This window comes from Uranotaenia lowii, chromosome 3 (assembly GCF_029784155.1).
Source record: "Uranotaenia lowii strain MFRU-FL chromosome 3, ASM2978415v1, whole genome shotgun sequence".
Classification (NCBI taxonomy): Eukaryota; Metazoa; Arthropoda; class Insecta; order Diptera; family Culicidae; genus Uranotaenia; species Uranotaenia lowii.
In genome coordinates this window covers 122,081,277-122,093,920 of record NC_073693.1, presented here as the reverse complement: position 1 = coordinate 122,093,920, position 12,644 = coordinate 122,081,277, and the positions used below count along the sequence as shown (strand labels likewise).

Genomic DNA, 12,644 nt, shown 5'->3' with positions numbered 1-12,644 from the left:
CAGTTGCCGTTTTCCTCGTTGATGTTGGCCGAAGGCTAGGGGATGAGAGATGATGTGGCCCAAGGTGGGTTTTTCGTTTTTGGCAGGTTGATTTCATTGAAGAGTGGCTAAGGCGATCAGGGGGATCGAGTCGGAGGGAGAAATACTCCAAAGTGCTGCCGGTTGGGGAACAAAATAAGCTGCTAGTGGCCTGTTTTCATTCAGTTTTCCACGGGATTTCGTCGAGTGCGGACGCTGTTCCAGTCCGGCTTTTCCACTTTGGATTCGGACCCGAGAAAAACCGCGGCAACTGTTGGTCTACCGGACGAAAAGTCTGTGCGAGTCTGGGATTTTTGATTAGATTTTCGTCCCAATCGAACTGTTGTCGTCGACCTAGCGTTGTTGAAACGTTCCGTTGTGGGTAATTTGTTTTGACGTGGTGTGTTTAGTGTACTGAAGAATTTGACGTATTTTTGCCAGCCAGAGCCTAGGGCTGCGTGGGAAGGCAAATTGCCGTTTTGAGCGTTTTTGGCCTAATCGTCGTCGTCTTCTTTCTCACTTGGCGTTGGGATCGAAGAAATTGTTCCAGCGAGGATGATGGAATCTCGCGCGGTTTAAAGTGCAAATTTACCAACCATCGCTCAAAATCCAATGGAAGGGAAGAAAGCAATTTGTTCCTGGTTGCTGGTTCCGAAGATAATGATTCAGATTTAAGTGCTTCTTAACCTGTGACCGGATTGGGATGAAGATGGCGATGGTGTACGCCGATTTCGGGCGCGGCTAATGTTTTGTTAATGAAATGATCGCGTAGTGAAGGAAAAGGGAAGAAGATTTCCACGTGGCAGCCTGTATAGGCTGAATCGAGGCTCATCGGCCATCAAAGCCCTGGAATAATGGAGTTATAAAGTTGATTCGAGAGTAAAATATGTTGGTTGTAAAAGTGGATGAGTTCAATTGATTTTTAAGTACGCTTATTGCGAGGAACGAGCTTGGTGCGAGGGGGGTTTTGAGTGACATCCGGTTTACAACACCAATCAAAGAGGACTTAAGGAAGGTGAGTAAAGCTTGTCGCTTGGAATTAATGCCTCTTTAGGACACATTGAGTATATTGATAGTTAAAATGCAGTTTCAACACTATACTAAGTACCGCATTTAAATGCAAAGGGCTATGGAGACTGAAGGATGAGTTTCGAGCAAATGCTGATTACTAAAAGAATTTTTAAGAAAGCTGGAAGACAAAAATGGTGTTAATAAGTATAAAGCTTGAGCTGCATAACAGAATTAAGAGTGAGAGTAAAATATTGACAAGAGTCCAAAAATGATATAACTACGTAATTTCATCCGGAAAAGGCGTTTTTCGAAGGTCAAATTTTGCATTTTTCTTTACATTATAAAATCATTTCGATAAAAGTGAAAAATTATTTAGATTAATGTGATTTTCGATCAGTTTATCCTTCAGTCACTCATTTGTCGTTTCGTTTGCAATCAGTGCTGAAAAATTGAAAAAAAATATTTAAAACACCAGAATCAGAATACAACGTACGTTTTAACGTAAGAGTTTAAATCAAATGACCTAGATTACTATTTTGCCAGTTTCATCACCGTTCCCACCGCCCTCTGTTGTTACGCCGAAAGATTAATGTTTGATTCTAACAGTCGGTGGAAATCCGAAGGTTGGTGACCTTGCTGTTTGTTGTTAATTTATGGATGACGTTCAATTATAAGGGATATTGAAAAACAGTGAGAAAAAATCACTCAACAGGTTGTCGAAATATGGAAGATTAATCATATATGATCTCGGGAAATAAAAGTACCATTCTCCACAACATCATATTTTTATTTGGTTTTTTACAATGAAATCATGTTATAATATCTCCTTTAACACTAAATTTTTCTGTTGCTAAGAAAGGATACGATTAAGTATTTGTTATACATTTTCTACTCTCTGGAGCCACTTTTTTTAAAAATAGAAGTTTCTCTCGCATTTCGTTTCTTCGTCTATTCTCTTTATGTATTGACCCATGTTTGTATTACATATTACCTACATACCACAGGGTTCCTAGAATTTTTTCTTAGTGAAATTCCATGTTTTTCTGGTTTTCACGATCAAAAATGATGATTTTTCCCTGCTTTCAACTACATATACAGACCTGTTTAATTTTCCGCCAGAACACTTAGTGTCATCAAAATCGAATGGTTTTTTCCTGAACTTTTAATCCACCGTCATTAGTTCTTAACTTTTGACCCTGGATTTTATTAAGATTTTCTCGAAAATTTTACAGAAAGTGCCTGAAAAGCAAAAACAATTTGCGTTGTGAAAAAATTGCTTGAGAATAACGAGTTCAATAGAGAAAAGCATTTCCACTTGCTCTTAATCTGCAACTCTCTATACAAGGAGCGAGTAATGCGCAGCCCGCGAAGCCTTTCTGGAATTGAATTATTTTCTCATTTTTTTCCTGCAATAGATCGTTAGTTATCATTAAATATCAGTCCGGAAATAGTTGATTTGTCGATGACTTGTTCAAATTTTACATGCAATATCATTTTCAAAACCGTAAGATTCTAATTCAAAATAAAATTTTCCTAATTTTTCTCGAAGGCTTTAAAATTCAAAATCAATAACTAAGGCCGGAACAAATTTCAAATCCTACTTTTGTCTCTCGGAGTTGGAGAATCGCGAGGGTGGAGATAATAAAAAATAATGCAAAAAACTGATAAATTAGAATAAATAGCACGAAATCATGTACACAACAAAATTACATACTATATCATTGCACAAAACCTATAAATAAAAAAATTCAATAAAATCAAGAATACAAATGGTGTTTAAACTCCCATCTTCCACAATTTGTTTTTTGCTCTTGTAATTTTTCGGATATTTGACTTTTTTTTTCGAAATTCGCTTAAACTACTTAAAACTTTATTTATTCCCGCCTTCGGGATTTTTGGAAATTACGAAGGGGGGGGGGGTGGTGGGAGGGGTAAAAAAAGAAGAAATTGATATTTGTTCTAGCAAGTCTGCAAAGGCAAATAAAATAATCGGAAGATTATTGTTGAGCACATGATGATGTTTTTTTTACATTTCGGCCAAATATAAAGTTGTACTGTCAATATACTCAGCTTTATTTTTCAAATACCTATAATTGTTTTATCAAATTGGACAAAAACACTTATTTCGTTGGTAACTGAATTAAAGCTAAGCATTAAAATTGCCAAAAAAATCTACGTTCTGGACATACCCCATATTGTTATTTTTATTTGATCCAAAAAAAACTGTGAAAATTGGCTCTGATGTTATACCAAACGTTGACAAGTTTGGTCTTTTCACTTGGTAAATAGTAGGTAATTCATATTAACGATGACATTTTTTATAAAACTAGCGTTAGAAACCATATCCAAGTAACTCTAAGGTTTTATTTACAAAATCTTTATAAAAATGTTTAAAAATCTAACAACAAAGAATGTAAACTCTAGCCTTAATTTATAAATAGAATTTGCTTGGGAATCTGTGAAATTACTGTTATACCTAGGATTTCAGCAAATTTGATCATCATGTTATGTTAATAATATTTTCTGTAAAAAAACTTTTTGGAAATACGTAAGAAAACCGAAATTTTAATCAGTGAATTTGAATAACAAAATTAAAAAAATATATCTCTCGTTTTTAAGTTATTGTTGTGATATACTTTACTCCAGAAGACTTTTGAATGGAAGTAATCACCGCCGGTTTAAATAAAAAAAATTCTTATATGAAAATGAATTAAATATTTTCAATGCATCGCAGAAAGATCTTGAAAAATTTCCGTTTTTAGGGAAAAAAAAGTAATGCAAATGATATCCATGTTCGGAAGAACGAATGATTGCAAAGTTCGAGTTGGTTTTAAAAATCATTGTTTTCCAAAACGACAAAAAAACCCTGACTTTCATTTAGTGACGTACCTGCCTACTCATTTCCGGCTGATTTTGTTCAGTTTGAATCATATAAAATGTTTAATTTCTTTTTAACGACGTGAAATAAATAACAATAACATTGATCTTAAAAAAAATATCGTTAAATATTTGTAGTTATTCCGATTTAACTTTTTTCACCTAGCACATCTTTTTGTTATTATCTTTAGAGTTCTGCGAATAATTGACGAAGGTTATTTTATATAAGTTCACACCTTTGCTTCCTCTTTTAACATACTGTTTTGATCTAGGTCGAGGAATCTGAAAAAAATGAACTAGTTATACAACACATAATAAAAATTTGGCTTACTTTTTCGGATTCGTACATTCGTAAAACAAAATTTTTGAGCTTAGCTTTTTATAAACAATGTTTCCCACAATTAAAAACTTTTGAATGATTTTGTTCAACATAATTTTTCTATATCTCTATACATATAAAAAGCAATTTCTGTATGTACCGTCAACTGGGGCAACACGCAACACTTTTCAACTTCAACGGCTTCTAAAAAACTCACGTCCACAGTTAATCATACCCTTTATGCATCAAAAGTTTTAAGATTAGTGGGACATCATACTGACGTAGTCAGAAAAACTATTGATTTCTACAGTAATTTTTATTTTTTAAAAACTTGCGATTTTCTCTATTTTTAGAAAAAGGGGTAACTTGCAACAAACTTTGATTTCAATGAAAAATCTTATGATAACGTAAGTAAATGTAAAGTTTTTGATAAATTTTTGATGCCATTAAGCATGAAATCACCAATTGCAGTAATTTCTTCGTTCTGTTGGAACTATTTTTTACATTTTTTCTGAACATAAGGATATTGAATACATTTAGGGGTAAAAAAATACTACAAAAAATTCTACTAGCTGAATCATAAAAATCATTGAACCTTGAAGAAATTTCAAGGTTGATAAATGCGTGATGCAAAACAATCTTATTCGAGCATATGGAAACAAGATTTACAAGGTGTCTTTTTGATTTGCTTTTTGTTGCATCTTACCCCACGCAAATAACAGAATTATAAAAATATTTATAAAAAAAATTGATGATTGTTCGAAAAATATTTCTACATCAAATGTGTTGGAAGCTGGAATAGGGATGATTATAACAGTAAAACAATTTGTAGGTGATATCATTGAGCCAATACGTCATACTGGGTAAGGTTTTTTACGGCATCGAAAAATGTTAAAATTGGTACAATTATCGATGGATTTTTAAATTTTGAATGAAAATGAAATACTTTAAAATACTAGCTTGAGATGTGAGAAACTACATATGTCATCATCATTTTGTTTTTTTTCAAAGATAACTCGATTACGTTACATAAAATTAAAAATTATATCAGTGCTGTGGGTCGTCCATATTAACTATTTACTGTTTTTTTCTTCTTTTCTGACGTTACTATGCACTGGATTTGTTTGAAAATTTGCACACGGGAGTTCTGAGGTAAGGGCAATCGATTTCAGATATCAAAGTTCGTAAAAGAGTTTTATTTTATGGCAATAAGGCTGAAACAAATTGGACCAAGCTTGCATGTAATAAACTTGCATACAACCTACATTGCACAACATCGGAAAATCCAGTTTTTCTAGATCGAAAATTTGGAAAAATCTCGAATATAAATGGTGATACAATTCCCATTTTCTACAGTTTGATTTTTGCTCTTCCAATTATTTGAATTTTCGAAAAAATTATCAAATTTTTCAATAAAATTGTTGAATTATTTCCCCTCTCTGGAATTTTGAAAAAATCAAAGGGGGAACGGGGGCTGACAAAAGAATAAATAAAAATTTATTCTCTTCTAATTCCGTTTTTATGCAACGATCGAGTCGAAATTTATACATGGGGGCTGGGACGGTCAATTGATTTCTGATTCCAATAATTGTATTCATTCGAGGCGCACCTGATCTACACTGATCAGACTGACTTATAAATCTGTCTGTATTTCTGACACTTTTCCAGACACAATCCAACCGAATACTGAATTTTGTAAAACTGGACCAGCATTGGCGATTTTCTGACTTTCATCACACAACAACTCATAAAAATATTCTGCCCCAATAATCATATCCATAGGTCACTGGTTCATATCCGGTTCGAAGGACCAAATGTTCTAGATCGTCATACACTAATAGTGGACTGTATGATTACTGGACGATATGAACAGCACACAAAATCTTGTCCACTCTCTGGTGCAATTAAGGCCTCCAACAATCACTAATCGGGGTATTTTAGCTTCCCGATTTGTCGCGTTTCACTTGGAGGGACTGGCCAAACTTCGGTGATATCACCACTTCCAGAAATTCTTTCTTCCACATAAAAATAACACACGATTAACTACCGGGGCGAATTTTACTTTATTCCCTTAAATTGTTAGCGACCGACGGACCTAAGGAAGCGATGTGTCGTGTACGGTGATTGGATCGAACTGATTTATTGCCAGTTATGCTGTCAACACGATTGATAGTCGATCGTGCTGTTGACAGTGAGTCCTCGTGAGAGAACTCATCTTTTTCTACTATGGTTAGGGTGGCTCGGACATAATGGTAACCAATTATACAATACAAAACAGACAAAAAGAGGGTCTTCCATATTACCTGTTAAATTTGTTTTTGCAATTATTACGTGTGTTTGTATCGCATTGAGACAAACAAAATTTGGCACAGTCAATTGATTAATGATTTCAAATAACGTGTAGGCGTTACAGAGCGTTACAGTACAGTTACAATTTCAGTGGAGTCGAGGCCCCATTTCGAGGCTGGGTGGTTTCTCTGGAGTTTTTTTTTGTAATTTATATTTATTATGTTTCGCATTGTCCTCCAAAAATTGAATAGGTATATTTTCATTTCGTTATGAACAATTTTTTAAGTGCTTCTAATTTGATGAAGATTTTCGAAAATTGTTTGTGTCGAATATAATGTTAATTGTATCGAATTTAATGTAAATTTTATAAGGGACCACCGACCAAATTCAAAATATGCTGAGTTATCTATTATATAAAATTCTCTTGTAACGGTGTTTGTAGTACTACTCCTCCGAAAGGACCCAAACGATTCGAATGAAATTATTTTTAAAATATTCTGTAGCCATGCGAATCGGTTTATATCGAATAAAAATAACACAAAGTGGCATCAATTGTCCGTAATTATTAAATTTGTAGTTTTTTGAATGAAATGAAAGTCATGGCTTCCAATTTTTCGAGATTTTTTTTTCCTTTGGGCGGTTTGTTTTTCGTCTCTAAGGTCGAGGCGTCGCGACCTGACGTCGTTAGAAGATAGTAACCATGGCATAGCATACTGATCAGTGAGAATATTTTGGCGCGTATTTCTCAGCTAAGCATATTTTCAATGCAAGTGGTGGCGATATGAAGCCTTGATGTGAGTTTTTAGTTCTTGATTCCTAGCTCATTTCTACAACACATGGTTATGAATGACGCCTGGATGTGACTCAGGTTGACATTTTGCTGATCAAATAAAACATATAATATTTGTTCTGCCAAAATCTGAAATTGAAAAGTCTGGCATCCATTTTTAGAGATTTTCTTTTCTTCGAGGGGTTTGTTTTTCGTCTCCATGGGCGAGGCGTCGCTAGCAAACGTCGTTGCAAGATAATAGTAACCAAAGCACACTGTTCATTGATCGCTGGAAAAATTTAAAAATTAGGCGCCTATTTCTCAACCAAGTACCTTTAATTCTTATGCACGTGAGGGCGATATGCAACCTAGATGTGTTTTTTTCTTGCTTATTTGTACACAGCACATGGTAATAAATGATGTGACTAAATGTGACACGGATTGATATTTTATTGATCGAATTAAAACCATATAAACGATTTCAAATATTAAAACCATTTTTAATTCGTGTTAATTAAAGTAGTAAATTGTTGTCCAAAAAATATGAATTTGGTAAAGATAAATATGAAATGTTATGACACTTTGCGGCCTTTTGAAAATAAAAAATTGGAAAGCATTACATTCAATTTCGTATAATCCGATACGCCTAGAACGCTAGACACATTAACTGAATAAGAGTCTATTCTATTCTATTTTGTTTATTTATAGAGGATTTTAACCAACTTGGTCATTCGTCCTCTCGATAAGAGTCTGTTCTTTGAAATAGAGTAAGGATTGAAGTTTTAAAAGGCCAAATGAACTATTTGATTTTTTGCAAACGTAAATTGAAATTATCAATAAAACAATCTACTTTTTAATAACAAAAAGTGAGAATATGAATTTTCCGGAAGAAATTTCAATTAAGAAAGTGGACTAGAGCAAGTGCAAATTATCAACTTTTACAAAAAATGTATACATTATTTCTTCATCTAAAAGTTGTCGGGCCCAAAAAAAATTTGATTAAATAAACTTTACTGTTTTTTTTTTAAACATTCACCAAAAAACTGTTTACACGTTTACTGTTTATTTACACACAATTCAAGTGCACACTTAACATGAAAAGTGTGTTTTTGTTTTACATATTTTGGCAAAAGAGACTTTTGATTCACTTTTTTGTTGAAAAGTTTTTTTGTGATTGATATTCCAGGGGCAGCAGATTTTTATGATGAAATTTTAATATGACCTGAAAGTGTTAAAAATAATATTAATTCCTGTTATTTTTTTAGGTGGAATAAGTGAAAACGCGCCATTTAGCTATGAAACAAACAATTTAAGAATTTTATCTCCAAAATGTCCAGAAAGAATATCCCGAGTGTTGAATCTTAAGCGGATATTCAAAATTATTATAAAGGTCTTTGTAAATCAAGGTTTTTTGGTTGAACAGTATTCAGTGAAATTGAAGTACCAAGCATTAATTTATTCCGGAGAAAAACTTAGGATATAGCAATGAAAGTTGATAAAACAGACAAACAAGAACAAGTATTAAATTCATTTTAAAATCTTTTCACTGACGCATCTGAAAAAGACCTATGTGTTTTCACTTGCCCCAATAAATGGGACAAATGTAAATTCGATATTTCTTTTTGAATGTTGAACTGTAGTGATATTCGTTAAGATTTGACGGGTCTTTAATTTTTGAAAATTAAGATTTACAGCAAAAAGACACATAATTTTTATTAAGGTTTTCTTTATATGATAATTTCCAGGAAACAAAATGAACTCATGAAACCATCGAAACCAGAACAGATTATTTCTTTTCGATCTTTTAAAATTGAAAAAAATTGGCTTTTCAATTAAATGTTATTAATTCTTAAAAATATAACATAATCCTTAATAAAATAAATTACGTTGATCAAAGCTTGTTGCAGCGAATTGGCACGCCCTTTGATGTTATTGTTCAATTCATCGCTACGTGCAGGATTATTTCCATCCATTTGGAAGCTATCACGAGTGACTCCAATTCATAAAAAAGGATCGAAACATTTGGCAGAGAACTACAGAGGAGTGGCTATACTCTCAACATTACCCAAACTCTTTGAAAAGCTAATTTATCAACGGCTTTATCCTATAATCGAGCACAGGATTTCGCCTTGCCAACACGGTTTCTTTAAGAAACGGTCAGTGGTTACGAATTTGTGCGAGTTCACTACCCGTGTATTGGATTGGATGGTTAAGGGATATCAAGTGGACTGCATTTACACCGATATGTCAAAAGCCTTTGATGTAGCAGGAATCGACGAAATCTTGGAAGCGTCTTCAAAAATAGGTATCGGAGGAAACATTCTTAGTTGGATAAAGACCTACCTAATGAACAGACGACAATTCGTATCGGTAAATTCAATTAGTTCGGAACCATACAAAGCGTCTTCAGGAGTACCTCAAGGTAGTCACTTGGGACCCCTTCTCTTCATTCTATTGATGAACAGCTTACCAGAAGTGCTTTCGGACGCATTCGTGCTTATCTATGCCGACGATGTAAAATTATTCATGCCTGTTAAAAGGATTAATGATTGCGAAAAACTTCAACGTGATTTGGATGCGTTCACAGATTTTACGACCAGAACAAAACTGAAACTGAACGGCTCAAAATGCGCAGTCATATCATTTACGAGGAGCTTCACACCGATCCAGCATACTTACTCTCTAGGCGGAGAAGACATAAGCAGAGTTTTCAGCGTACAAGATTTGGGCGTTAAACTGGATTCCGGATTAACTTTCAAGGACCACATAAATAGCCTAGTATCAGACGGACTTGCACTTTTTGGAGTGGTGAGGCGGTTTGCTGAAGAGCTGGAAGACCCCTACACAATAAAAAGCCTGTACGTTAGCATGGTAAGATCGAAATTCGACTTTGCGAGCATAGTTTGGAGACCAATGTACCATGTGCATATAGATCGATTGGAAGCCGTCCAGAAGCGATTCGTGAAATTCGCAGTTATCGCAGTGAATCTCGGTTGGGCAGACGACATGCCAGAGTATAAAAATCTGTGTCACTTGTTGGATCTGGATTTGTTAGAACATCGGCACCGCATCAACGATTTTTTATTCTTTTTAAAAATAGATCGAGGTATCGTGAATTCGACCTTTTTGAGTTCCCGATTGACGGCTAATTCTAGTACCTTGGCTCTTAGACGACGTAGACGTTACGCTCTTGAAAATCGAAGAACAAATTACAGTCGCAACGAGCCAGCATTCCGATTTATGAGAGAAGTTAACAGTATTAATCTATATATATAAAAAGCAATTATCTGTATGTTTGTTTGTTTGTTTGTTTGTTTGTTTATCCTCTATAGACTCAGCCGTCTTAAGAGCTAGAGATCTGAAATTTGGCATGGATGCTCATTAGGACCAGAAATGATGAAAAATGTTTTTAGATTTTTGGACGACCCCTTCTCAAGGGGGTCGTCCATACAAGACAAATATTGTTTTCACGTTATTGACGTTATTTTCCGTCGGATTGTGATGAAAATTTGCACATGAGTGTTTTGAGAGACGAGCAATCGATTACAGTTGTCAAATTTAGGGTCAGGGGTCGGCAAAAGGTGTCGTCCATATCCACTGATTTATGTTTTTGCGATATTGGCGTTATTATACATCGGATTGTGATGAAAATTTGCACATGAGTGTTTTGAGAGACGAACAATCGACTACAGTTATCAAATTTAGGGTCAGGGGTTGGCCAAAGGGGTCGTCCATATTCACTGATTAATGTTTTTGCGATATTGGTGTTATTATACACTGGATTGTGATGAAAATTTGCACATGAGTGTTTTGAAAGACGAGAAATCGATTTTAAGTTTCGAATTGCGGATCAGAAGTCGGCTGAAGGAGTCGTTCATACCCAAATTTAATGTTTTTGCGATTTTGACGTTATTCTACATTGGATTGAGATGAAAATTTCCGCATAGGAGTTTTGAGGGACGCTCTTTTGCTTTCAGGTTTCAAATCTTGACTCAGGGGTCGGAAAAAAGGTGTTATTATCTGTTCACTGTTTTTACGATATTCTCTTGATTGAGCATAGAATTGTAATGAAAATTGACACATGGGAGTTTAATAGAAAAGTTTATTGATTTCAGGTGTCAAGTTTTGAATCGTGGTCAAAAAAAAGGCCGTCCATGTTAGTTGCTCACTGTTTTCGCGATATTGTCGTGATCATGCATCGGATTGAGATGAAAATGTTCAGATGAGGGTTATAAACTATGAGCAATTGACTCCAGGTAGCATGTTCCGTGTCAAGGGTTGGCGAAAGGGGCGTATACATTCACTGATCACTGTTTTCAAGTTCCTGACGTAATTTTACATATAATTTAAAAAGAAAAAATGGCAAAAGGGAGTTTTGAGGAACGTAAAATTGGTTTCAATTATCGAATTTCGGGCCATGGAACAGAAAAAGAGGGTTTCATTGAAAGTTTAGTGTTTTGTGCAATAATTTTGTTGGAGGCAGTTAATTGATACCAATTTAAGTGTGAAGGTCAAGCAAAAGAGTCGTGCACACAAACAAATAGTACATGTTTCTGCCATAATGTCTAGATTTTGCAACCTATCGAGAAGAAAAAACTCTCACATAAATTTTAATAAAAAAACCAATCAACAGTTTAATTTGAATTTCAAGTAATAGTAATAGTAGCGACTTTAAACACTGTTGAATTTTTTCCCCAAAATTGTCGAAAGAATGTTTCGAATTCGTTTTCTAAACTCATTTTGACGTACCAATGATTTAAAGCGAAACGAAGTTCGTACGGGTTCAGCTAGTAATATTATAGATTTAAACTGCAGTGTTCAAACAGTGAAAAATCAGTATGTGTTATATTTAAGGAGGCAACTATATATAAGATAATTTTTAAGATATCGGGATGACGGGCTCAGCCTATATATCCATCAATAAAAATCAAAATCACAGATCACCACCAACAATGTTCAGGAAATTTTGAAATCAGAACTGCTTCAATTAAAATCTTTAAAATAATGGGTGAATATATCTAAACATATGTTTTCCTCTTTTCAAAACCAATTGTTTCTATGATTCATTGGATTAAAGTTCAAAGAAATTAATTTGCATTTTTTGTTTGAATTAAAAAAAAAGGAATTTGCAATACACGAAATCGCCAGATTTAATGCCATGTCAAGTGCTGTTTGGGAGAACTTTAAGTTGAAATGTGTAAAGTCTATAACTTAAGTATCAGGCGAATCGTTTTGGAAATGATTTTGGTGAAAATATGGATTTTAATTCAAACTTCTTCGAAGGATGAGGATAGTGAATGAAAAAGCTGTTTGAAAATGGTTAGTAAAAAATCGTGTCTTATGTTTTTTTACTTCTGCAGC

At 34.2% G+C, this 12,644-nt stretch overlaps 1 protein-coding gene across 2 annotated transcripts in view; it reads left to right on the top strand.

Moving 5' to 3' along the window:
* The first annotated feature begins 218 nt into the window (after nt 1-218).
* LOC129750874 (G-protein coupled receptor dmsr-1) overlaps nt 219-12,644 on the top strand; it is a 477,126-nt gene continuing 464,700 nt past the window's right edge. For both annotated transcript variants that reach the window (XM_055746001.1, XM_055745999.1), the window contains exon 1: nt 219-1,033. The gene's annotated coding sequence lies outside the window, so the exon portion shown is untranslated. The remainder of the gene's footprint in view (nt 1,034-12,644) is intronic.